General features: G+C 41.6%; 1 long non-coding RNA gene across 2 annotated transcripts; it reads right to left on the bottom strand.

The window, feature by feature from the left end:
• Positions 1-3,514: 3,514 nt before the first annotated feature.
• On the bottom strand, positions 3,515-25,344 carry LOC139590617 (uncharacterized). Of its 2 annotated transcripts, none has more exons than XR_011679382.1 (6): positions 25,251-25,344; positions 20,367-20,485; positions 18,576-18,630; positions 17,454-17,567; positions 16,631-16,893; positions 3,515-10,634 (listed from the first exon to the last, which is right to left on the bottom strand). It is a non-coding gene; the product is annotated as an uncharacterized lncRNA (long non-coding RNA). The 2 variants fall into 2 exon arrangements; XR_011679383.1 differs by having other exon boundaries at positions 3,515-7,078.
• Between the last annotated feature and the right edge of the window lie 1,058 nt (positions 25,345-26,402).

The raw sequence follows: 26,402 nt of genomic DNA, 5'->3' as shown, positions 1-26,402 counted from the left end.
TTTCTCTTTTTTGGTTTTACTGTTTAAACAACAACAATAAATTATTTCCTTTTTCTTTTCTGCATAGGGAATCACAAAAGTTGCAGAGTATATGGAACAGCCAAGGCTGGGGTAGAAGGGAAGGTCATCACTTTACAGCACTGAATCCTAAGTACCACCAGAATTCCTGACAACACATAAAATAAAGAAAAGCCTGCAATGACTAAACTTCCTTTTTGGAATGGGTGCCTGGTGCTGGAAGGTACCATTGACAAGAAAGGCATCTAAGGACACTTAGCAGCAGCCAGGTAATATTCAATGTCTTCCAAGATCCAGTGCCTCAGCAGGCAGGAGCAGAGAGGCAGGGGTTTTTCAGCATCCAAAAAAAGAAAGGTGAAGGGTTCATCTCAGTCCTAGGTGGTATTTGAAGGCTGGTGTGGTTAAGGCATGCCCAGCACTGCTGCCAGCAGCTTGCAAACCATTTTCTTTTGACTTTTCCTGTCTGAAGAACAAGAGCAGGGATTAGGGTGAGCGCAGAGCAGGCCTCAGGCTCACCCCTCATTCCTTTCATCATCAGACCATTTGGATTCTCTGCATAGCTGGAAAACAAACTCTTCCACACTCCATGTAAATTCCTCTGTAGTTCTCTTAATACAGGTGAGTGAGGACTGACACCAGTTGATGATATTTTCCTGCATTTTTAATTCTGAGATTTAACATTTTTTGCAGCAAAACCAAAGCAAATTAAGCCATTTTTTTGGCAATGACTGTAGTCAAAGACTGTGAAGCAAAGCCAGGAGCATTTATAAAATAATCCACCTACATTTATTTATTTAATTTTTTCTATTTATTTATTTTATAGAAATCACCTACATTTGTTTATTTGTTTGTTTGTTTGTTTTGAAAATTTCTGCAGCCCACTTGTCAGGCTTCTAAAACTGGTGACAAGATGACAGACAGGTGAGAAATAAGGACCAGAGATAATATTCCCTTTATAGTTCATGAGAGTTTATTTTTAACAAGTCTTCTGTGAAAATAGAGAAAGCTGGGTTACTCTTGATTCGCATCTCCTCTCCCCCTCAAAAAAAAAAAAAGTAGGTATATATGCATATATAGATATTGAAGTAGTCTATATTAGGAAATGCATGAAAGATGTAAAGAAAGAACATGAGAGGTATAAAAAATAACATTATAAAATAAAAACTATGTGTATGACTGTTTAGTTTAATGACCATCAGACCCCTCATGTCTTGGAGTATTCAGATAGAGCTAATCCTAAATAACAATAAATTTACTCTCTTTTTTTAGCACTTTAAAACAATTTTTTTCCTTTGAAAAGGAAAAAATTAAAAAATTCCTTTACTGGTCTGCCTTCAACAAGGTTCAGTGGCCATTTGTGTGATGTGATTTACTCTCCATTAATTTGAACTTTTCTGGTAGGGGAAAAAACACCACAAAAAAGAGACTGCGAAGTTCTGGCATTATTCTATTTCTATCTGTATTGAAACAAAGGAATCATTTCAATTCCAAACACTGAGCTGGTAGAAATAACTTTAGTTGCAGGAGGTAAAACTAAAGATAGTGTTAAATCTGCATGTACAAAACAGAAATCTGCACACACAAACCCACATCTGCATGTGCAGAATGAGTTGATTCTTGCTCGGGTGAGATTTTGCCAGTGTGAGCATGCAGGAACACTGGGTCAGTTGTTAAAATGCTGCACACACAGAACTCACAAATTCTATTTGATCTAATTTGTGAGTCTGAACAGCAACAAACACTTAAAGCACAACATGGGGTAAAGAAGCATACTGCAATAACAAAATATCTACTTTTCCATCATTAAATTCTCAAATGTCTAAGTTTTGGATCTACACATCTTATCTTTCTGTACTAACAAAGCACTTGAATGGGAATTCATCTATGTGGAATGATATTTCTATTTCCCCTTATCAGCAAGATGTTTAGCCATTCTTTTTTAAATATCAGCATTACAATAAAATTGTACTGATGTACAGAATATTTGTCACAGATTCTTGACTGAGTATGCTGTAAGGGTAGAATGAAAAATGCTTTATTTGTATTTTGCAGTTTTTGAGAAAACCTTTGTGTGCAACACACAGCCCATTGCAGATCCAAGTGCATCCACCCTTCTGGAGTGAGTCTCATGTAGGCTCCAATTTTCCATGGATGGATAAGCACTGTACTGGTGAAGTTGAAACTCTTCATTTTTAATAGCTAGAGAAGTAACACAGTGGCTGGGTAATAAGTCCTATCACACAGGCACATCCCTGGAAAAATCCACTCTATTTTTACTAGGAGACCCTCCACCATCAATTTGCTGTCTGACCCAAGTTCCTTAATTTCCCTGCAAGTAAAGTGAGAATACTGTCCTTTTTGGGTAAATGTTCATTTATTTCAGCAATATGTACTCTGAAGAGTATTAATAAGCTTGTCTCCAACTGACCAAAAAATTACTTCTTTAGTTTTTATCAGTGAAATATGGTCAGTCATACAAAAATTTACTTCTCTGGCATACTCTCCAATTACCATAATGAGGAAGTATAATTCAAGAAATATATGGTTAGAAATAATGCTTTTATGTTTTCTATATTTTGTTATTTTTGCCTCAAATCACAGCTCAGTTCAGTGTGATCTGACATGGTTGAAATACTGAAACCCCCACTCCTCCAAAGCAGTGTTTATTATAGAAACCACAAACTTAACCTAACCTAGAGCAGCTTTTCCAGCAGTGATATAATTACAGTAGTTATTGTTGCAATAAACCAGATGTTCCTGAGCTGGAATGAAAGCACTTCCCCCCCACATTACATTTGTTACGTTGCCTCTTTTCAAGTTTCACATCAGCTGTTCGGAAAGCGCTCTCTCCGTTGAGTGTCACTTACAGATTCTTGCTGGGTGAGTCTTTTAGGGCAAAAGAATGAAATGCTGGCCAGGCTCTGAATTTTCACTGCTCTCCTTAAGGCCCCCAACATGACAGTTTTCAGTGTCACCAATTCTTGCCCTGGTTTAAAGATTTAAATTTTTTGTCCTTTAAGACACTTGGCTGAAAAAAACAAAAAACCCAACGCTTTGGAAAACCTGCTTATTGAATGAGTGCATTGTTCTGTGTGAAAGGGAGTGTTCTACTCCTACAAAATCAATGGAGTTTGGCACAGACTTCAGTGGAGCCACCATTTTAGTCACTATTTTGAGCAATTTAGTTATTGGGCAACATCTTTTGAACTGCTTTGTCAGCTGTGGTTGCAACCCTGGACCATGAACAACCATTCAACCTGAACCACGAATATCCAGCATTGCTCCAACATTACACATCTTGTGTTTTTTTACAATGTGTTAGTCAACACATTTCTAATATTTCCCAGCCCAATCAAGTCCTAACTGCAAAAATGTGTTGCCAATAAAGAATTGGACTGTGTTTAAACTGCTAGGATCTTAGACATGAAAGTTTTTGTATATATTTCATGTGTGCAAGAAACCTGTCTAGGAACAGCCACCACGAAGAGTCAAGAAGTCAGGAGATGTCTTTATTGCACTTACAGAGCCATATAATAATACAATAAAGAAACACCAACGAGGCTTGGAGTTTTGTTTACTCATAGGTAAGTTCTCATGAAAATACACGAACGGTAAGAATTAATTATCTTATCAGCTATCTGAACAAGTCACGGCAATCCTGGAAGAAACCTTTGTAATGGTACACGTGCTGCTCTTTTTTCTGCTCACTCGTGGTAAACTATTAAGTCAACCCATCCCCGTGGCAACTGCAATGTGATGAGGGAGGAATTCACCCCGTGGTCTGCTAAATTTACACTTTGTAAAAATGTAAATGTTTCTTATAGGAGGAATTTACATGGCTCTGAAACACGGTCCAACTTTTCACTGATGTGGTAGGGGATGCAGACATTGTTGGCCTGGTTTTACAAAAATCTTTGAAAATGGGCCATAAAATAGCTGAGGAAACCCAAGAGGCACCCACACGTTGGGAAGCAGATTATAAGAGAGCTCTGCTGCTCAGCCACAACCAGCTCCCTGCTTTCAAAAGACATGGTATCGAATTCACATTTTTTGCTCTCCTACAGGGAACGTGTCAGAGCTGAAATAAATAAATAAGCAGGGCCCATGTCCAGGGAACCTTGACGTCTTTCCCATCACCGAGGCTGGGAGGCCCCTGTGCTTCCTCCCCTGGCTGTGACATGCCCAGCAAATATTTCCACCACCCACACTTGATTCATTCTTAACTCTCCTCACCCACTCATCATTACAGCTGTGCAAAGCATCCATTACAAACCCTGGAGCCATCCAAAACCTACCGTTGTAACTTCGCTCTGTGCTTCGCACCCAGCGGGGATTGGTTGGACTTTTGGCTGGATTAACTTTCTGACACAATCGACCCCCAGTTTCATGCAAATCTGGGCCCAGGTTAAGGTGAATGATTTATGGGTTGCATAGTTTGAAAATCACTGAGAGGGTTTCACATCACCTCGCTGCGTAGATCTCAGTCAATATTCATGGAAATTGAAAAAGATTGTGCATAGTACACTGCAAAAGGGAGTAATAATAATAACAGTGGTCAAATCCCAAATGAGCTCTGTGCATTGCAAACAATTCCTGGTCTGAAGGACCTGAGTGGGGGGGGGGGGGGGAAAGGAAAAAAAATCTTTTTAAGTCTTTAACACTCTATTGCTTCAAAGTGTAAGTCACTCATAAATTTTTAATGACATTCCTTTATTTAGCACATATGCATGCCACTAGTGGTTCAATTAGACAGGAACTCTGCAAGGAGTTGCTGTAACAATGCTCTCTGGCAGGAAGCAGAGGGAATCCCAGACTCCAAGATTCAGATGGAAAGTTAGATTTTTCTGTAGTCAAAATGAGAGATTTATTTGGTTGGTGGCAAAAGTTCATGTCTGCAGAGTTTGGATTTGGGTGATCACCGGGATTTTGGGCAGCCCAGTTAGCAAAATTAGGCAGTTAAAGGGAATCTAGATTATGCCAACCCTACTGAGTGACATCTTTCTCTGACACCTTTCAGAACTGTGGGGCAATCTGCTTTAAAGCCACTGGCAGAAATTACAGATAAGCAAGATTTTTAAAATAAAAATCAGTGAAGGACAGGATTCAATTTTGGAGGCTCTGTGGCTTTTTAGACAGGATCAAAATTAGTTTTAATTTCACACCTTAATTTTTAAAGGAAGCCCAAACCACGCAAAGCAGAAGTACCAAACATGTCACTTAACATCTTGTAACAAAAGAACTTCCTTTGTTTCTGTTTGCAGCATGACATCTTCTTGTTTGCAAAAGAATCCTTCTCTATCATGAGTGAGACCGTGCAGAAGATTGTGACCACCTTACCAGATCCCAACTGTGGAATACTCCTTCCTGCTGATATGAAAATGTTCATTTCAGTGAGAGACCCAGGGACAGCTTTTAGTGTGTGGTCAGTGTTGCTTTGTCCTGGGGTCACTTCAGTTATTTTCTGAAATCCTGTGATGCACCCATTTATCAAAATGCCTTCAAGACAAGTAGATTAAAAGTTTGGAAATTTGTATAAATCACAAAAATCATTGGCTTGAGGTGGAGTTACATTGTGCTTAAGGTCATATTAAGAAAAGCAGGCATGGGGTTCAGCTGAGCAGGGGGAGACTCACAGTGCAAACAAGTGTCTGAACTGGTCACCACAGTGTGAGGCACTGCTGGCTCTCAGTTCTCCCAGATGTCTGGGACAGGTAAGGTGAATCACAGCCTACAGGTTTCTGTTTTTTCCCATTATCTCCACAGGGAAGGGTAGTGACTGAGCTGGGAGTGTATCTCGCTCCCTGTTAGGTGAGGACAGCTCTGTTCCCGGTGTCTGGTGAGTCCACACAAGGTGGAGTTTGGTGGATGTGAAAGGGAGAGAGGACAAACATTCAGTGCTGTGGAGATCAGTGCTTTATCCTGCCCTGCTGAAAGCAGAATTCCTGCCTTGGTCAAGAATTATCAAGTAAAAATAGTATGGCAAGTTCATCATGGAAACACTAACAAATGGCAGAATCGGCGGCAGTTCTCTGTGAAGAAATGAGCCACAAAACCAACACGTGGGCAGCCTTGGATTGCAACACCAGAGCCCCAAAGTGCATTTATAACAGCCCTTAGTCACCACCTTCACCGTGTCCATTTGTCCTGGCTTGGAGAAGTGCTGAGCATCCTCATCCCACGTCAGCATCAACACCTTGAGCACTGATACCCAGGGGCAGATAAAATATGGCACATTAATGTTTCCTATCACACACGTGGGGATGGCTGTGAGTCAGGGGAAACAATTGCTTTCAAATAAATGATGTGAGACTAGAAAAGTGATAACATAATGCTTGATTGGAGAGCAAAACCCCTTTGGATTCACTCCAGTAAAAGAGTGGTGCCACTAACAGCGCTGTTCTGAGGAGTCAGCTGGCATTTCCACTGATAATCTTGATTCTTGGGATTGGTATCTGTCATTTCAACTCAGGCTGAGTTGTAACTTAGTGTGAAAAGGAAAAAGAAATTGCTGAAATTATAGGATTTCTCCGTCTCCCCTCTCTCTGCATCACAACAAAATAAGATTTACTTTCTATGAGCGATTTGCCAAACCTCACATCATAAACATCTTCCTTTTAAATGGATGGATAAAGGAAAGGAAGACAAATGAGATAAGTTCAATATTTAAGAGATTTGCTCAACATAGACAGTCCTTCCTTTCCATAAGTTGCTATTTTTTCTTCTTAAAAAATGAGAAATTATTATTAAAACTGCATTTAATAACATGAGGGGGGAAAAATGCAGGCAATTGGCAGTGACTGCTCCAGTAAACATATCTGTTGCAAGAAGAGGTGTCATAAAAAATGGTAGAACTGAGATTTACTGCCACTGAAGTCAGCAACAGCGTTTCCATTGCCTCCAGCTGGAGGAGGACTTGGTTCCTAGGAAGTTCACTCCAAAGATGATTATCTTTATATCAGCAAGTCTAGGAGCAGGGGCTCCATGGCCTTCAAGGTGAATGCTGGAGGGAATAAAGGGCTGTAAATCCCTGTTTCTGCAATGATAAGGATGCTGGCCCCAGCTGAAATATACAGAAATAAAGTACAGTTATATGAGTTTGAAAATCTGACCAAAAATCTCTGAGTAACCACATCTGCAGTCCTACCACAGGTAAATCTTCCAGAGCTCTTGTTACAACTGTGACTTAAAAAAGCAGTCTGGGGCCTGTCTGAGTGTTTGTTATCAGATTGTTCAAATATTTCACTTACATTTATTAACTAAAGAAGGTCTCAGACTCTTTGTCCCAGCTGTATACAGAATTTACTGATTTCACTGTTCATAGTCTACATAGTAGAGGCTGAATTGTCTGGGAACTTTCAAATAATCTTGTTCAGACTGTGACTTTCAATTAATATAAAAATGGACCTTTAAGGGCTTCCTTAAACTGTCTCATTTTTTGGCCTAAAAAATAACCTGACTTTCACAATTCTGTAATGGCTAGAGGTAGTGACAAGGTATTCTGGCCCTGCTTTCCAGGAACACAGGCAAGCAAATCTCTTGATTCCACTTTCTTGCGTGCTTATCCCATTTTTTGTTACTTGAGACGACTACAATTGTGTACAGCTTTGAACAGGCCTGAATTCACAGCTGCCCACTTGTGAACCGCTGCTAAATCACTTTTCCTCTCTCATGGAAGGGGAGAAGGTTTCCTTGGTCCTGCTGCCCAGGAAAGCTCAGGGACTGAAGTCCCTCTTTGCCGGCACGGCTCCTGCAGGCTGCCCACCATCCTCCCAGCCTGCCCCGAGCCCCATCTCTGCTGCTCAGCCTGCTCTGCCGTTTTTCCACATGCATCCCTGCCCAAAACAAACTCTGCAAGGTTCCCCACCCAGATCTTTGGAATTCCTGGGCAACCTTACATATGCCTTTGTTTTGGGCAGGAACATGTGCTGAACTGTCTCCTCCAGCGCCGCTGAAGAGAAGGGCGGTGGTTAAACCTACAATTTTCAACAGGGCTTAACGCAGCCTGCAACAAAACCCTCGGTGAAGGTGCAATTTCACAAGCCCCTGTCTGTGTGTGTGTGTGTGCTATGTGGGAAGGAATTTGCAGAGAAATGGCCATTTTCCCCAAATTTCCTGCTGGAGAGGAGCAACTATCAGGACCAGGTTTAGCTGAGAGCTGTGTGTAGGAAAAAGTTTTAATACTTAGCATTTGGTTGCCCTTATGGATTGTACTTCAGACTTTGGGGGAATCAACAGATATAGAGGCAGTTCCAGCTCTTTAGTTCTGAGCTGAGCACCACTTTGGGAGCCAGGGAGGCCACTCTGGGTGTGAAGTTGGGCTGTACCTTGCCCAAATCCCAAGCCAAAGCTCTGCCTTCATGAGACTGTGGAATTGACTGAGGCTTTGCCCCAAGAACTTCAGTAATGCAGAAAGCACTGCCACATCTGCCAATCCCAAATAATGCTGCTGTGGATGGCCTTCCTAAGACAGGGGTTCGTACCCTGGGAAGACTCATCCACAGGACGTTCAGTTTTCCCTGGGTGGGAAGGAGGTGTTCTCCAAAGCAGTGTTGTAGCCATTGGCAATGGAATGGGCAGGAGGTGTTCCATAACTTGGCATCTTCTAAAAGACAGCATTTGTGTTGAGGTGGGTTATCACACATAACCAGCCTTAATCCCTTTTAAATGAAGGCTCTGTTTATGGCACATCAAGGTCAAGACTGTAAATCCTGGAACAAATCACCAGGTATAATGAAAAGGAATAATGCCAATTATATTCTCCAGCCATTTTTAGTACTTGAAACGTGGTCTCTGTACTCCTTGGACTTCTCTCAAGGAAGTACAGATGGTATCTTTGTGAGGTAATAGTAACCTGCTTATTACAGTTTTTACCACTAAAAGCTTGAAATTCATGCCATTATGAAGCATTGTTATATGGCATAACAAACCAGGTAATTCTTCCAGTTTTTCAGTGACATGTTCAACAGAGCTCTGGAAATATTTCCAAAGAAATCTCCAACCTTTATTTATCCTTTGTAGATCATTTCACTTTGCTTTACTCACAGTCTTTTTGTGGTCAGTTTCTAGCAGTCATTCCCAGGTCACTGATGGGAATTTTACAGGAATGAAGGGTTCTCCATATGTCTCACAGAAAATTTTGGAAACAAGAATGTCTCTAATCTTTATCATATAACTTTGCAAAAGAAAATAGAATCTGAGAGATAAAGTACTTCTCAACAAAACGAAAAGTGGTGCAGAAGTAGCACATGATCTGATTCCTTACAGGAAATTATATACAAACCTTTCTGTTAAAAGGTAATGTCTTCATATTAAATTGAATACATTAGTTTTTTTTTTTTTTAAACAACTAAGTTTAAAAAATATCTAGAAGTTTAATGACAAGAAAAAGAGGAAAAAAAGTCTGTGGCTTTACTGCAGTTAACTGGGCTATATGTATTCTCTCAGTACAGCCAATTATTGTAGTCAAACCAGCAGTACTTAACTAGAGAAATTCTGCCTAGTTAAAGTGTTGGCTGTGTGACAGAACATGCATAAGGCACAGTAAATAGTATTACTGTGTGTAGAAATGTTTAATTCTCTCAGTCACAGAGGTTTATCAAGTCCAGTATATAATCTTAGGCTGGAAAGAAAGATAAAGAAACTTTGCAGGTAAGGAACATTTTCCTGACAGGATCCCAAGTTGTATTAATAAATTGGGATACTTTTTTTTTTTTTTTTTTCCACTGAGGTGTAGGGGGAAAATAATAGAGAGTTGGTTTTTCCCTCATTATTTGGTGGTCCTTCCTTGAAACTTTCCAAACCAAAGCCATTTCTCACATCTGGTTGGAACACAGATCTTTAAGACATTCAAGTAATTCAAATCAGATGTAAAAAGCTAAGCTACACTGTATGAAATTCAAGAACAATATAGTTACAGGGTTAGAAAAGTCTGCAATATGGCACCTCTTTTAATCAATACCAGCCTCAGTTTCGGTTTGTCTGTAAATACAAGACTATAATTAAGAATGATCTACTGCATTAATTATTTCAATACCCAGCATAGCAACTTACTAGATTAGTGACACTTTGCATTTACAATATCATTAACAATTTGTTTTCCCTGTGCTCTGGGTGAAGTCCACAGCAACGTGGCCTGAATCAGATTATAGTTCCAATGGAAAATATTGAAGATCACTAATATCAATAAGCACTTCCTTACCCCTGCCATTTGGAGCTGCCTGTATTGACTTTCGCCGCATTCCAGCAGTTCTGCCTGTACCCAAACCCTAGTTAGTCGTTAATTTCCATTAACCAAGCCACCACCAAACACCATTTAAATTATTTCCAATAAATGCTCCATTAATGCCCGTTATCTGCATTTAATTCCCATTGATTCCCAAAAGCTACTGTGGAGCTTAATTGCAGCCCCAAGAAGAGCAGCTTCCCACAGGTGTCATCGGGGCTGATTTCTCTCCCCGCTACACCAGGCTGCCATGCAAATCAATGGCTAAAAGCCCCAACAGCTGCAGCTGGACTTGACCAGAAAACATTATTTACCTCACCAACAAGCGCCTGCTCCTCTAGGATCCCGTTTCAGTTGGCCAGAAAATATTTTAGGGGTTTTTCTTAGACTTAGCCTGGGAAAATAAAAGTGACTGGCTTGTTCCACTTGGGTAAAAAAATACCATCTGATAAACAGAAGTTCTAGACCCAGGGAAAAATCAGTGCAATTGTTTAATCCTTTTCTGATCCTTATTAAAATTTTGTCCATACAAATATTTCTGACCAAGGAAAAAAAAAAAAAATCCAAACCTTTACCTGTAGGATTCTTTCTGGTATTTTTTGGATAGTGTAGTTCTCAGCAACACTTTGAACTCCTTGGGATTACATCACCTTTTAAAGATATCTTTTGGTATGTAACATACAAGTCAGTTACACTTAAACTCTCAGAAACTGCCAGTTCAAGAAAACAAAACATCTGCCTAACAGTGATGAGCTTGACTAATGTTCCTTTTGAAGAGAAAAGCAAAAGAATTGGCTTGCTGAAAATTGAATGTTACTGCGTTTTCAAAAACAACATTTTCAATTTTACATTGCAAAACATTTCCCCCTATTTTCCATACTATTTCAAGTTGACATCTAAATTAAATATTTTGCTTTTATTCAAACAAATCACTTGATTGACCAACAATTACTGTATTCATAATCATGCTTTGTAATAGCTTTCTGGATTTTTTTATTGCTTTCATTAGGAGTGGAAGTAAAACTCAACCATAGGACATTCCCTGAGAAGGAAAAATCTGGATCTCACGGGGCTTTGGTTAGAGCATTTTTTCATGAGCTTCACTTTCTGAAGATGTTCAGTGCATTATGCAAAAAGTCCCTCCAAGCTAGTCCTGTCCAAAAGTTGCCACACATCCCACATTGTGCTATGGTCAAACCTCATGTCCATTATGAAATGACAGCAGGATATGGCTTTTCCTAGAGTTTTGTTACAGCCTGCTGTTCTTTAACAGCTCGGCATTCACACAGCAAATGCAACACATGTTCATTATCTGCCTTTGGGATTGCACAGGCATAAATTACCACTGGACCTGAGGCTCCCAACATGAAGGCCCAGTTGTGTAGCCATTCCTCCATCTGCACTGCATTCCGCAGGCTCTGCCCTGCCTTGGATTGCTTCACCGCAGCCAAATCTCAAGGTGACAAAGTCTGGGGCAGGAGTTTTCCCCACTTTGCATCTGAAAAACGCCCCGAGGAAGCAAACGCACATGCTGGGGGTGATGGGCTCCGGGCTGGGAGAGAGCAGAGCCCCCAGGCAGCCCTCAATGCATCCCGGAGGGATCCCCTTCCCCTGCAGAGCCCTGGTGCTGTCAGAGCTGCTGAAAGGACCAGAACAAAGGAAACCATTTGCAGGGCACAAAAAGAAGGAATTCTGTTGGTTTGGGAGAACTTTATCTCCAGACACGTTATCTATTAACTATCTGCACAGACCAGGTATCAGTGGTGAGTGACATTATCTGCACTTCCTTTTGATTGCTTCCCTCTCCTGCCAGCCTTGCCCCTGCCTGGTCAGGGCTCAGCCCTTTAATGCTTCATGTAAATCCTTTGTAATAAACAGAGAACACATCAAGCAAGAAAAGATGTATTTCTTTCTAGTCCTAGAGCTTTTTGTGTGTTTCAGCCAGTATTTCTTGGTGGAAAACCTCTACATATGCTTGAATTCCAACCTGCTTCCTCGCAGGACTAAGACCTTATTGCTTTTGAATGTCCCAAACATTGTTACTGTTGTTGTTATTGTTACCATTTTTATTTCTGGTTTTTAATTTAAATTATTATTTATTTGGATTATTGTATTTCCCACATCCTTTGCAAGCAGCAAAGATGAGAGATTTGTGTCTTGTTTTTCCTCTGACAGTCCTTATACAGAAAATGTGGGGAAGAGCACATTAGAAAGACACAGAACAATTAAAACAATATATGATTATATGATAAAACAATATATTAAAACAAAATAATTAAAACAAAATATGATTCATATTAAACTCTGCATTTATGATGACATAACATGCATAGCATCTCCTACTACTGCATTCTCCCAGATAATTTAACTTCAAAATCACAGACTGTGACCAATATTTTACTGCACAGCACCAGGTAAGGTCTTACTTGCTTTTCTTCCAAACTCTCTTTTCAGAGTTTCTCAAATCCTCTGGAGATTCAGAGGAAATTTTGCCCCACAAAACAACCTCCAGAGATATTAACCTCCAAAATTTTACCCTCCTGTATGAAATCTGCCGTTTTCTGGGCTCTGCAACCTGGCAGCCAAGACAGGGTTACTTTGGGCAGTTGCTCGTTCTCACAGTTTGCCACAGCCTCTGCTGTTTTCCTTTCTCACTCAAATTATCCTGGAAGCCCTGCCCAGGGGGCAGGTGCTTTTGGGAGATAAGGAGTGGCTGAAAAGTTTGGGAACTTATCCCAGCGTACAATAAACTTGACATCTAATCTGCTGCTGGGGGCTGTAACGCACCCAAGTAGAGTTAAACTAATCGGCCACCGCAGTCCCTGCAGCCCTCCCAGCACTTTTCCCTGGTTATTCTACCAAAGTACTGGAGCTGAAGATGCTCCCTCCACACGTTTTTTTCAGGTGGGCACATGCAGGCATTCACTCAGCCTTGGGCAGTAAATTCAGAGCGCAGTGGCATTGGCGTGGATTCCTCCACCAAAGGAGAACTTGAGCATTCACTGAATTTTACCAAGCTCCACTTTGGGCATGTGCAGGACTTTAAAATGCAGAGACTTCAAACAGGGTTTTGGGGCTTAATTTTAGTTTACAGGCATAGTACCTGAATTTGACTTCTGTACCAATTTATATTCCTAAATCTGCTTTCTGACCTAGCCCTTAGTGACTGAGTGGCAGAGATTAAGATAACCACCCTTGGTAATTCACTAAGTTCCTAAATTAAAAGCACTCCTCTGAGATGCATAAATGATTTACCTGTTTCACATAGACCAGAAAATCAGGACCAAAGTCCAAGCAAAAATGACATATCAAAACACCAGCTGAAACAGAAGGTTCCAGCTGTTTCAAATGCCACTAAACCACAATGATTGTTGTTAACATAAATAAAACAAAATCTTAATCCAGTTTTATCAAGGACTTACTAACCATATTTCTCAGTTCTTCCAGTGGTTTTATGAGAGTGTATTTTCATAAGCAAGGATGGCATATTGGGGACCACTTTCTCTTGTGCTGTTAGAAAACCTCAAACAGCTCCAAATGCCCCTAACAAACAACTGAACTTGGTCAATTCACATGGAGTAGGAAAAAAAAAGCTGTCAAACCAAGGTCTGAATTATGTCCTTGCTAAGTAGCTTGACTTGTGGTGGGGATTTTATTGGACAGTGTCACTTCCTTGTGACCACCACAAATGATAACAGTTGCAAGAGCTTTACAGCCGCTAAACCAAAGGAATGGCTGGAATTTTGGAAAAATCTTTGCAGCATCAGCCCAGGCTGACATTTTGTACTTTACAAGCTATCTTTAAGCAACTAAATAGGTGAGAGAGCACTCCAGAAGCTGGCAAGACAAAGGAAAAAATATCAAAGCCTGCAAATGCCAAGCTGCTGCACTTTTGCTGCCCTCCATGGTTGTGGTGAAGGGTTTGGGTTGTTTCATTTGCAGACTCATGCAGGCTCCCTTCATTCCAGTAACAAAAATGCCAATAGCATTTCTAAATTAAAGCCAGCATCTTGTCCCTTCTATTTAGGACAGATTTTCCCTGGCCCACCACATCTCCAAGCACAATGCCAGTTCTCTCATACCATCTGTGTAAACTTCCCCCCACTGCTTCCAAAAGTGCCTTTTTTTTTCACTGCTGGAATCCTCCACTCAAGGAGAAAATGTTCAAGAAGATGAGTTCAGTGAGGAATTTTTTTTTTCTTTTGCTAGCCCAGTTAAACTGATCATAAAACGTTTCCCTTCAATTTTTTTTTCCTCAATTCCCACCATTATGATACTCTCCAAAAGGGGTCTCTGAGGATCCTAATTCTGGTTCTTCACAGCCATGGATAGGGGAGGAAGAGCACTGAAGTTTGATGCTGTTTGAAGAGTCATTGCAATTCCTCATCATTCCAATAGACTAATGCCTAAAGGAAGATATTTTTAAGGACACTAAGGAGAACCTCTGCAGCGGTATATGGCAAAGGGAAGCCTGAACTTTCTGGAAGTTAATTCACTTCCTTTGAAACAGACAAGCCACAGGGAAGGACTGTTCCCCTCCAGGAATGTGATGCCTCAATAAAAATGTCCCTCTTTTGGGGATCCACAGTTGGATCTCTCCATGGCAGCAAACGGATGGTGCTTTGAATCCCAGTGATTTTCACCAGGACTTGTGCTTCTACATCTTTTAGGAGATTTTGATCTATTGCCTCTAGTTGTTTATGCTGGCATTTCTCTGCAAAGTTTGTACCACTCCAGTGGCTACCAGGAGCTGCTGGGAACTGGCATGGGGACAAGTTAACAGGGTGCCAAGGGTTGAAGATGCAAAAAATACTTTTTTTGCTGGACTTGCAGAGGGACTTAGGATGGCAGACTTCTGCTGGAGAAGTGAGGATGACAGTGCATGAGCATCTGGGTGAACAGCTGGAACACACTATCTCTCTTCCCCCTCTTTAAAATACAATCCCTTGTCCTTAGTTAATAATTGTAATTCCTTGTTTTCCCATTACAATCAGCCTACATGCTTATGTTCAAATGACAAGGTAGCTTAGAGGGGAAAAAAAATTCCAAATAATTGTTCTGCAAACAATATTGCTCTTTTATATGAACACGACAACAGAGCTGTGTTCACAAACTCCCTGTTACCAATATAAATAATTACAAAACCATAAAGAAAAATAAATGCACACAATAACCAAAAGTCTAAACCCACTACTACTAAACAGCACTTCATAACTGTGGCTCTGAATTATTACTGCCTCACCAGCACAGCCACAAAATCTGCCTTCAGAAACCCCTCCACTTCACAAATTAAATGGATTGGATAATTAAGAAAGCCTATGTTTAGTCCACAGACTGAAACCACCCTCACTGTAACATGACAATGAACCCATATTTTCAAAAATGGCAACATTTTCATTCCCTGGAGTGGGAATGCATGATCCAGCCTCCTTGCTCCCTGTCCATCCCACTGGGAGCTGTGTGTGTGCATGAGCACTCCCTGCCACTCAGCAGTGCTGGGGGTGCCTGGGGATTGCCAGGAGCTGCCCTTTCCTTGCTGCTCCCATGGCTGGAGCTGCAGACAGATCCCTGCCTCTGTGCTCTCCTACCATGTGCCAGGAGATATCTGTTACAACTCCCAAAATGTGTTTGGGAGCCGTGGAGCGCTGCCTGATTGCCTTAGCCCTATAAATAGGACACCACCACACCTATGGGGATGATGTAAGAGAATGTCTGTGTTTCCCTCTGAGCAGCATCTCCAGAGCAGCTGCTGACACTTGGCTGGTTGCATTTCACTTGTAACATTTCAGCTTTTGCCAAGAGGATTTTTTCCACCCTCTCTGCAGATGGCCAGGTGTTGTTATCACCCCACCCACGTGCCCGCTCACGGTCCTGCCCCTGGCAAAATTCAATCTTTGCTCATTTCTTGACCCGTGCTCATCTTTGCATTGCTTTTTAATGAATCCACGCTCAGCTGAAGCTCCTGCCATAAATCAATGATTTCCTTTCAATTCTTGTTAAAGATTTTTTCATTTCCCTAAATTTGCAGCACGTTGCTCCGGAGCTGTTAACAGCACACTTTTCTCTCATTATCAAATCAGCCAGGAACAGGGTCAATGAAGCAAAAAACCACAAACCCAGCACTGAAGACCTTCAGGCTTAAAGACATTTCTATCTGTCCCAGACACACTGCAAATGAAAACATGTTCTCTTGCCACCTTGGGAGCTACAGGCCAGATCCTCCCTGGGTGTAAAGCGCCAGGTTTTGGGGCAAAACACATCATGTTCTGATTTACACCAGCAGAGTACTTGGCAATTACTCTGTCTACTCTCTAGCTGGGGCAGGAGCTGTCTGTGAAACTGCCCCTCATCCAGGAACCACTGGGGTTTTCTAAATGCAAATTTTCATACCTTTTTATTTTGGCAAGCAGAATGTGGAGTTCTGTGTGGAGTTCGTCAGGGGATGCTCACGTTGAGGATGCCTCTTTGTGTCACTGCTCAGCATCTCATCTCTTAGCACTTTTATTTAATAAAGTTCTAATCATCAAGGGTTCACTTTTCATCCTGGGGTTCAGTCTTCATCATGGGGTTCAATTTTCATCATGGGGTTCAGTTTTCAAGCCACTGGCAAATGGAAAGAACCTTAAAATCCCCAGATGTCCTAATAGTGTTTGCTTTAAAAAGACAAAATGAACAAAGTCACACAAATGAGAGTTGTGAACTTATCTACCTGTTTTCTCAAAGGGCCTGAGAGGCAAATCACTATTTGGTTCATTGAAGGAAAATGCAAATTAAACCCCATTTGAAGGCAGTTTATCAGGGTGACCACGTGCTCAGCAAGGTCTGTGAGCTGCACACACCAGACCTCAGCCCAGTTACAGCATCCTCAGTGGCTCGAGCCCATGCTCACCAGGCATGTGAATCAAATTAAACTTTTAACTTCTTTTCTCCAGTTACCCCTCTGTGAATTTGGGTCTGAATTTTCAGTAAGATTGCACGGGCCGTTCCCACAATTATGCATGTAATCAATTAGTTATTTATGCTCACAACTACTGTGACCAGGTATGCAAATCTCCCAGCAGCAGCTCTTGCCATTTCCCCACAATTTAGCCCTTTTGTCATTTACCCACCCACTTTTGTTGGAAGCACCAAGTTCATGGAAATTTAACTCATTTGAAACATATGTGTAGATCTATAGGAACTGCCCAAAAGCGTCACAAAGAGAAAGGATAACCTTGTTGTTAAGGCAGGAGAGCGCGAAATCTGGTTTCCATTCTGAGTTCTGCCACACATTTCCTGTGTAACCTTGGGCAAGTCATGAACTGTAACCCAGCTCAGTGGAGCTGACCTACATGGAGAAGCAGACAGAGCAGTCCTTACTCAGAGAGGTTATTGAGGCATTTTTGTGGGTTAGTACACAGGGAGAATATCAAAATAAGCCAGGGGAAGGTGCTAAAAAATTATGAGGTATCAGCAGTGGGAGATCAGTAATGAGGGATGATCTGTACTCAGTGAAAAAAACCAACAAGTGAAGGGGCACATTGAGAACTGAGCAAAGAAAACAGCAAATTCAAGCAGGGAGATGAAAGAGAAGCAAATGGTAACAGTGAGAATGAGCAGGCATGTGAGTAATTAACCTTTATACAGCAATTTTTACTGTCCTGCTTGGTCTTGTCCTTTCACAAAGGGCCACAGTGTCAGGCGATATTTGAGAAGAACTGAGCTGGTTAACATGGCACTGGCCACCTCACAGGCTGCCTGACTGGCATGAATTACTCTTCATTAATCAGGGTAATCCTGGCAGGGTTATTAATGCCAGGTATTGACCAAAAGCTGGTGGAGAACACTGTGTTATTGAAGCAATTACTGTAGCTGTGCTCAGTTAGAGGGAAACTTGCACTCTTTTGTTTCCTCATACACCAGAACAGAGCTGAAAAGTCAGTTCAGTGGGCTGCCATTGCTTCCACCTTTTTGGATGAAACACAGGTAGATTTGCACATTATTTCACTAAATGCTTGGGGTATGGCCTTGTGGGAGCCCTGCAAATCATGACATATTCTGAGAGAATACATCTCCTGTAAAAAATCACCTGATTTTGTAGCTGACCTAGATATGGCATTCACACTGACACTCACACTGCTCACAATCAGTCTAGGGCAGACTGATTGCAGTATCTGGCCCAAATATTTGACTTAATACAGCAAAATGTTCATTATCCTCAGATCCAGCTGGGTTTAAATGTTACAACTGGGGCTCCCTGTAGCAAAGTTCCCCTTTGATTAACAAAAAAAATAAACTTTCCTGGTGAGAAATGAAACCAAGTTTTTGGAATATATTAAAGATTGTAGCTCTTCACCTCTAAAAATAATTTAGTGGGTCTTCATTTCACACATGATATGCCTTGGAAGAATCTGGAAATAAGAAAAATGAACATTGAATGAACAAAGAGAATTCTGGTACATTAATTTTAAGGATTCCTGAGCTTCTGGCAAACTTTTGACAATATTCCTTGACACAAAGCCCTAAAGGAATTGTGATCCAGCCAGTCTGGGGGCAATGGAGCCTCCCACTTCATCCCACCCTGTTCCTTCACCCCAGCATCCTGCATGGAAAATCCACAGTGGTTCCCATTACCTGCTTGGAAGTGAGAAGGCTGCAAGGGATGGGTGTGGGTGCATCAGCCTCCTGAGCCCCCTGGAATCAAGCCCTGTTTGATTTGGAGCACAACTTTTGGAAAAAGATATCATCGTGATTTAAAGTGTTCTACTGAGGGAAAACAGGCAATAAACATCGGGAAATTATTTTAATGGCTAATTAAACTCAATTAAAAAACCTGTGATAATCAGAAAGGAGCTTCACAGGAGTCCTTATCACCTCCAGAGAAGAAGCCCAGATTTATTTGTTTTTTACAGGTCAGTTGCACTTGTGTGACGTCGCTTATTTTTTAATACAAAAACACACTGTAAAGCCCTGGCCAGCAGAATGATTAAAAGAGTCACCCACCCCCTTTCACATCTTGTGAGGTGTCTAAACATGATCTGAAAAATTGAGATAACAGGCATGTGCTGTGGGAGCAGCTCCACCACGCTTCAGCTGCTCTTCATTCCTCCATCTGAGCTAAAGTCACTGGAAAAAACCAGGCACTTCCACAACATGATTCACTGGGTCTCAGCTATGCACCTACCTCGTGTTTGGAGGCATGAATCACACTTGCAGTATGTGTGGCAGTTAAAATTTGGGTCCTGAGCAACCAGGAAAAGGGTGGATGGAGCAGCCCTGCCTGATGGAAAATGCTCTGCCAGGCCCAGGGGGGAGTGCCTGGGGACAGAGCCTGACACACATGAGGGACCTGCTTGGGTTTCACACCTGGTTTAGGCTCTGCCTTCAGAGCAGGGGTGCAGCTGATGGTGTTTCTGCCCATCCCAGAGCCCTGAGGAGCCCCCAGACCAGGCTGGCTTGGCCCAGCCATACATTCATGGGCACTCATTTCTCCTTCTTCAGACAAATTATCCCCTCCAGCACAGCAGAAATACCTCCCTCCCTCCCTGCCTGGGTTTTTGTAAGCAGTCACCACTTTAGAATTTGGTCTCCAGGGGAATTCCTTCCAGCCCAAATGGAGTTAACTCTGGGAATAACACTCCTTAAACTGCAGGTTCCTTAAAGGAGAGCTCCACCTTTCATTTCCTCTCAGTGCTGTGCTCACCTACAGGCCCTAGAGAGTTAATGACCACAATGCAGAGTTACACAGGTGGAAACTTAAAACAAGAGGTCGGATGGGAAACTCGGCTTTCATCCATGGCTGGGGTCATCACTGGAATGCAAAGAGATCATTTCGCTTAGAGAAGGCTCAGTAATTGTAGAGGGAATATCATCTACCCCCTTCCCCACTCTCCAAAGAAATTACCTAATAGTTTCCAATTGAGATGGCTTTTAAAAGAATTTGGGTTTGATTCAGCCATCATCTCAGAATAAGGAAAAGTATTTTATTCTTCAATTGTAATTTTCATTAGTTGCCTAATGCCAGTTGAAATTCACACCATTCCTCAACCCAACACCTGCTTCTTAAATTTTCACTTCCTTTGATAACAGAATAGAATACATAGGTGAAAGTAAAGAATACATAGGTGAAAGTAATAATCTGCTGTACCTCTAACCCAGGATCCAAAAAGTTCCTTAAGAAACTGGATTTGATTTCCAGGCAGAGAAGATGAGTCAGAAGGAGCTCCAGGGCTTTTTCTGGGATCACACAACAAGCCAGCAATTGACCTGGGAATAAAATCCAGGTGCACTGTTTAACTTCCATGTGCCATCCTCTAACCAACACTACCATCCCAATTCCTTCTCTCTAAGGCTATATCTGATTTTAGCAATGTTGGGAAAGTGGAATTTTTCTGCAAGGTTCCACAGAAGAACAAGTTGTCTTACCTGAACCTGTCAAATATTAAAATACTGCTTTATTTTGCTTTTATGGGTAAGAAAATGTCTATTCTACCTGCCAGTTCCTGCCACAGAAATGATAACTGACACAGCTCAATGCTCCTGTCTGCTGTCAAAAGATCTGGTCACTGAAAAGATGAAAAATGTGGTTTAGAATGGAAAAAACATTCAGCTATTACGACAAATATAACTGAGGAAGACTTTCTGAGTCCTCTGATGAAGCTTTTAAAATGTTATTTGTTAACTAAAGTAAATTTGTCTTGTTGGTGTACACATTCAAAGGTAGCACTTATGTCTGGCCTAAGGAGGAAGGGGCTGGTTCAGGAGGGTAAGGCCCAGCTACAAGGAGTAATAATGGAGATGCCTTTGAGGATAGGGGATGCCTGCAGAAGCCACAGAGATTTCTCCTTTTTGTCTCCAGACAGATGATGAGGACCAGGATTCTTTCACACACAGAAAGAAACAATTGCTGGGTGCTTGAAGGAAATTCAGTTGAGCCCCAGATACTGTAAACTACAGATCTTTTGTTCATGCAGAAAAAAATATGATGGTTGCAAGTCCCACATATATCAATATTGAGTGGCTGGGGCTTTTTTCAAATAATTAGGCAAAAGCTTTCTCTTTTTTGTGGGGTTCCTCCCACGAAATGCCTTGGGAACTTGCTGCAGATCCCAACTGCCAAGCAGTTGCCCTTTTTGTTCGGTCTAAAATACATCTATATATTTCTCCTCCCCAATTAGATAATCTTTATTTTTCCATTCACCTCAGGCCTGGCTGCATCACTCTGACCTCTCTGTGAGGCCTGGGTAAATCCTGGAGGTGCTGGGCCACGATTCTTAAGAAGGAAACTTCAAGTTCTTTCCGCTTCAGTTGCCCTTCACATGTGTGAGGCAGTTAGGGCTGCTGCCCCATAGTCTGCGTGGCAGGGGCTGTGTGCTGGCTGTGGCACCCATTGTCTGCATTTTTCCTCTCGTTAGTCTCCTTGACCTTTCATTGTCTTACTCCTGCAGTGTCAGGTCAGACTTACTGTAGGTCTGCCTTCACTAAGGACCCCTTTCCTTTCGTGGATCACTAAGCAGGACAATTGCTCTATCCATCTTTTCAGGGCCTATTGTCGGGCCCCCCCTGAGCTGAGAAAGGTTTGATTCACTGGGAAACCATTTTGGTCAAAGGGAAACCTGACTATGTGTCCTTTTAGGAACTCTGTCTTAATCACTGACTTTTTTATCTGGGATATGAAGAGGATTCAGGAGATCAAAAGGTTTGGGAGTACATGGGTTTGACCACATTTTTCCTGGAAATAATGGGAAACCTCCACTGAAAAATGAGCTCCGTTACAATGGGCAAACAAGAAGGAAAGCTCTAGTGTTCCCAGAGCATTCTGAATCGTCAGACCTTCAATAGCTTCCATAGAGAAGGGAAAAAGTAAACAGAAAATGTAAATGGAATGTAATAATTAATGGGCCTAAAGAAACAGGCTCATTTGATTTGCGCATAATCGCTGCCTTTAAAAAAGAGATAAGTCAAAAGGGATCCCCAGAGCAGATGGAGGAGGCTGAGGACTGGAGGTCCAGTCTGGCTGGGTGTGCAAGGGGTGTGTGTGAGGCTGCTCAGGATTAGCAGCTTGCCTCACCTCCACCACTGATTCCACATCCAACAGCCCCACGTCCTTCCCAGGAAAAGCCCCAGAGATCCTGCTGGAATGTCACCATGGAACTGTGCTGGGTTTGAAGGGCCTGCCCTTGGCACCAGGCATTCAGCCAAAAATCCTTCAAAAATGTTGGATGCCTCCAACATTTCCTCCTGCATGGAAACCCTGATCATTACCAGCACTTATGAAGCCAAATCATATGAGACAATCATGAAACTTCTGCACTTCCAAGGAAGTTCACCAGCAGCAGCCATTCCCATCCAGGCAGTTCTTGAAACAGAGATGTAGGAGCCTCTTTCTTTTCCAAATCATATGAGACAATCATGAAACTTCTGCACTTCCAAGGAAGTTCACCAGCAGCAACCATTCCCATCCAGGCAGTTCTTCAAACAGAGATGTAGGAGCCTCTTTCTTTTCCAATTATCAAATCAATTACTTCAAGGACTTACCGAAAAACAGGAAGAATGAAAATGCCTGTTTTCCTGTAGTGTAGCTGGAACCCTTTTACCTACTCGTGTGCCAAAATGCCTTTATTAATGAACATTTAGCTCTTCCTTCAAGCAGCCATTACCTCTGCACAGAGTCAGCTCAAGCCTCTTCAGCAAGCAGAGCTGAAAGTTGCAGTGTAAGATAAAAGAGAGGAAATGGACTGATCTTGGGAAAGCAGGCCAGCAAAGAGAGGAACTCAGGCAGAAAACCTTGGAGAGCTGGACTCATGTTCCAGATATCAATAAGATGAAAGAAAAAATGTAAGCAGAAGCCAGTGACTCACCTTTTCCCTTTGACCCAGGCGAAGTCAACAGGGAGCCAGGTTGTTTGCCTTTCTCCAGGGATCTACTTTTCCCAGCAATTATCTGAGCTCCTCCTTACATTTTTTCCCTAAAATTTTTAGCAGGAGCTAAAATTTAGGGTTTTGCTTTGGAAAGTACCCCAGTCTGAGCTAAAGTTTGTATTTAAACTTCAGTACATGCTGAGACCTTTACCTGAGTAAGAGAAAAAATATCAGCTGGATATAGTGAGGACCTCTGCACTGGCTTTTGGATGAGGAACTACTGCTGGCCCTAAACAAGGAGATTAAACAGATTAAACATTTCTTCTCCAATTTAAAAAAAAAAAAAAAAAAAAGAGGAAAAATCCTTTCATCCTTTCAGAAAAACCTTTCTGCCATGAAGAGTGAAAAGTGGCAACATCTATATCTGGGGTATTTCAGGTGTACATAAGTGTAGAATTCAATGGATATGAGCTGTTCTAATCTTCTACACTGAAATTGCTGAAGCTGGCATTTCTTGGATGAAACACAGACATAATCCTTGTGATATTTACATGAAGTGTGATGAAGAGAATTTTTTTCTTTGCTGGCACATATTGCCATGGAAGGAATGACAATATTTACAGTAACTTCAGTGTCACCTTAACTTGCTGCTGCCATTTGATTTCCCAGTGTCAAGCAATCACTTGAGGTCAGCAGAGTCACTTTCTGCCAACATTACCAAGTGGAAGTGTCCAGGATATTAAATATGCTTGCATTTACATATGAGAGGAAGGGGAAAAGTGATACAAGCATTTCCTGTGCTGTAGAAACACCAAAACATCATTTCAGTTGAGCTGTGACTGGCTCACTGACAAAGTTCTGCTCCACAAATGTCTTTAGTCCCGATCCTCAGTGACACTAAATATCGATTTTCTATTAATGAGGTCACAAATATAAGCGAGAAAATAAGTGATTGGTGAAGGAAAACACAAGTATTTCTGCTGATCTGGTGGAATCAGTGTAGCTGCAGCCTCAAATTCCCAAAGTCAGAGAGAAATACTGTGGGATATACTCCAGCCATACCAGGGAAGCCCTTGGCAAAATGGAAGTGCCAAGATGGTTAAGATTATCTGGAAATGGTTAAGATTATCTGGAAAACTGTTGAGTTTTATTGCACACTTTAAGCTTGATCAAGAGAGCTTTGCTGAACCGGTCTGAGGATCTAATGACTGCCTTGTGTACTTACAGAAATTTTGTCCAAGGACATCCTGGAGGAAATACCTTTAAGTGGGCATGAGGAATTGTTTTCCATTTCCCTGGTGACTGCCCCTCTTTGCCTGTGGACACAGCGAGCTGTCACAGGTACCCTCACAGCTCCATCTTTCCTGATGAGCTAACTTGGGGAAAATTTGTTACAGCTCCCAGGAGAAATTAATTCCCCTAATTAGACTGAGAATATAACTTTGCACAGCTAAGTGATTTGCAAAGTTTCATTTAACTTTGCACAGCTAAGTGATTTCAAAGTTTCAATTCATAGATTGATGGAGGCAGGACCTCCAACAAAGCCGTGGCAAAAGGAGGAGGGTCACCTTTTCCATTTGCTCAGTTGGATCAGGAAGAGGATGATTTACTCTCCCCATCCTAAACTCTATGGAAATGAACAATCCTGTTCCTCACAAAGGACCGATGCACATTTAACTGGAATGGCAATATGGTCACTTGCATAGCTGAAGACATAAGGTTTGTAATATGATTGAGCTAATTGCTTCCAGAGGGAAAGAAACAGAAAGAAGCTATAAAAAGGTATCCAATGTTTGAAAATCAGATTTCCCTCCTCAAACCCCCAACTAATTATGTTTGCAGAGCTTTAAATGTCAGGTGGAACACAAATTATTAACTATTTTTCTTGTCATCATGTGCATTTTTTGTCTTTTTTTAAATCTTTTCTCTGCTATTGGCTCATGCTAATAGCTCCAATAGTAAGATATACTACAGACAGGTGAGCAAAATTATTTTTTAAAATCTTTTCTCTGCTGTTGGTTTATGAATAGCTCCAATGGTAAAATACACTACAGACAGGTGGGCAAAATGAGTGTGCATTCTGACTAATTAGATTGAATTAGCAATAGCTACTGGTGTTTTATTCAACCTTGCAATCTTCTAATTGAGACACTGAGTAAGTGCAAACTTACATTAATTCCTCTTTTGTTACAGCAGGGCCAGTAGCTGGTTAAAGTCACAGGAAAGATTCCCATTAAATTCAGTGGTCTGTGAATCAAGCTCTTGATATATATAGAAGGCCCCTGAAAACAGAGTTTTGTTTTTTAATGTATTGTCTCATTTGTTGAATAGCATGGCTTGCTGCCCAGTGTTATGGCAGTTCACAATGACTATTCTTCCCACCCATTCTCCTTCTCCTCCTTCCATTAATCAGTGATGGGTCAAATTCAAATGTTTTGGAAGTTCTGTCTGGTTTTGATGTGACGGTACATAAAAATATCTCCAGAGTGGTTATTAGGGTGCTTGGTGTGGCTGCATTTGTCCCGGAGAAACCTCCCCCTCCTCTCTGAGGGCAGCAGCCCATTTTGTGGCAAGGTTGGCAGCTCTACAAGGTCTTCTTTGAGGCAGGCTCCACTCCCTCTGCCCCAGTGGTACATCCATCATTTCTGGTTTTCCTTTCCAAAAATGCTTTTCACAAAAGTCACTTCCTTGTTTCACATTACTCCGCGCTCTGTGAATCCAGACTGAGACACGCTGCGAACCAGATCCGTATCTGGGGTAAATCAGCATCATCCTGCTGCTCTCAGTGCAGCTGCAAAATCCTGCACCCATGCAGCATCTTGCCCATGAACTTTCTGCCCAAAGGGGGCAGCTTTGGTGGAGTGAAAAAGGGTTTGTGTGTTTTTGGAGAGATGCTGGCAGGAACACCAAATTGCAAACCTCACCTAAACCGTAGGGTGCTGAACTTCACAGATTTTGACATCTCTGTTCTGCCTAATGAGATTATTTTTTTCTCTGAAAAAAAAAATGTCCTACTAGAAATTGGTGCAAAGCAAAAAAAGAAAAAATAAAAAAGGACCAGGCTGATGAGAGATCAATTAGTATCATAAAAGAACCCTGTACAAAAAGATATCTTGCACTCCCTTTTCCTTATATAACCCACCACCCCAAGCACCTTTTTAAAAAAGTTCCTCAAAGTTTATTCAAGGATGCATTTTGGTTAGGTTTACAGTATTTGCCACTAGCTGGCCAAGAGTGACAGAAGGGATTTCAGTGTGCTACTCTTGCCATGGTGACATTGCCTTTAATTTAGAGTAAGTGATTATACATGTTTGACTGTCAAA

Source organism: Agelaius tricolor, unplaced genomic scaffold (genome assembly GCF_023055355.1).
Source record: "Agelaius tricolor isolate 1412-34295 unplaced genomic scaffold, bAgeTri1.0.p SCAF_5, whole genome shotgun sequence".
Lineage (NCBI taxonomy): Eukaryota > Metazoa > Chordata > Aves > Passeriformes > Icteridae > Agelaius > Agelaius tricolor.
The sequence above is the reverse complement of the archived record's forward strand: the minus strand, read 5'-3'. Positions and strand labels throughout refer to the sequence as shown.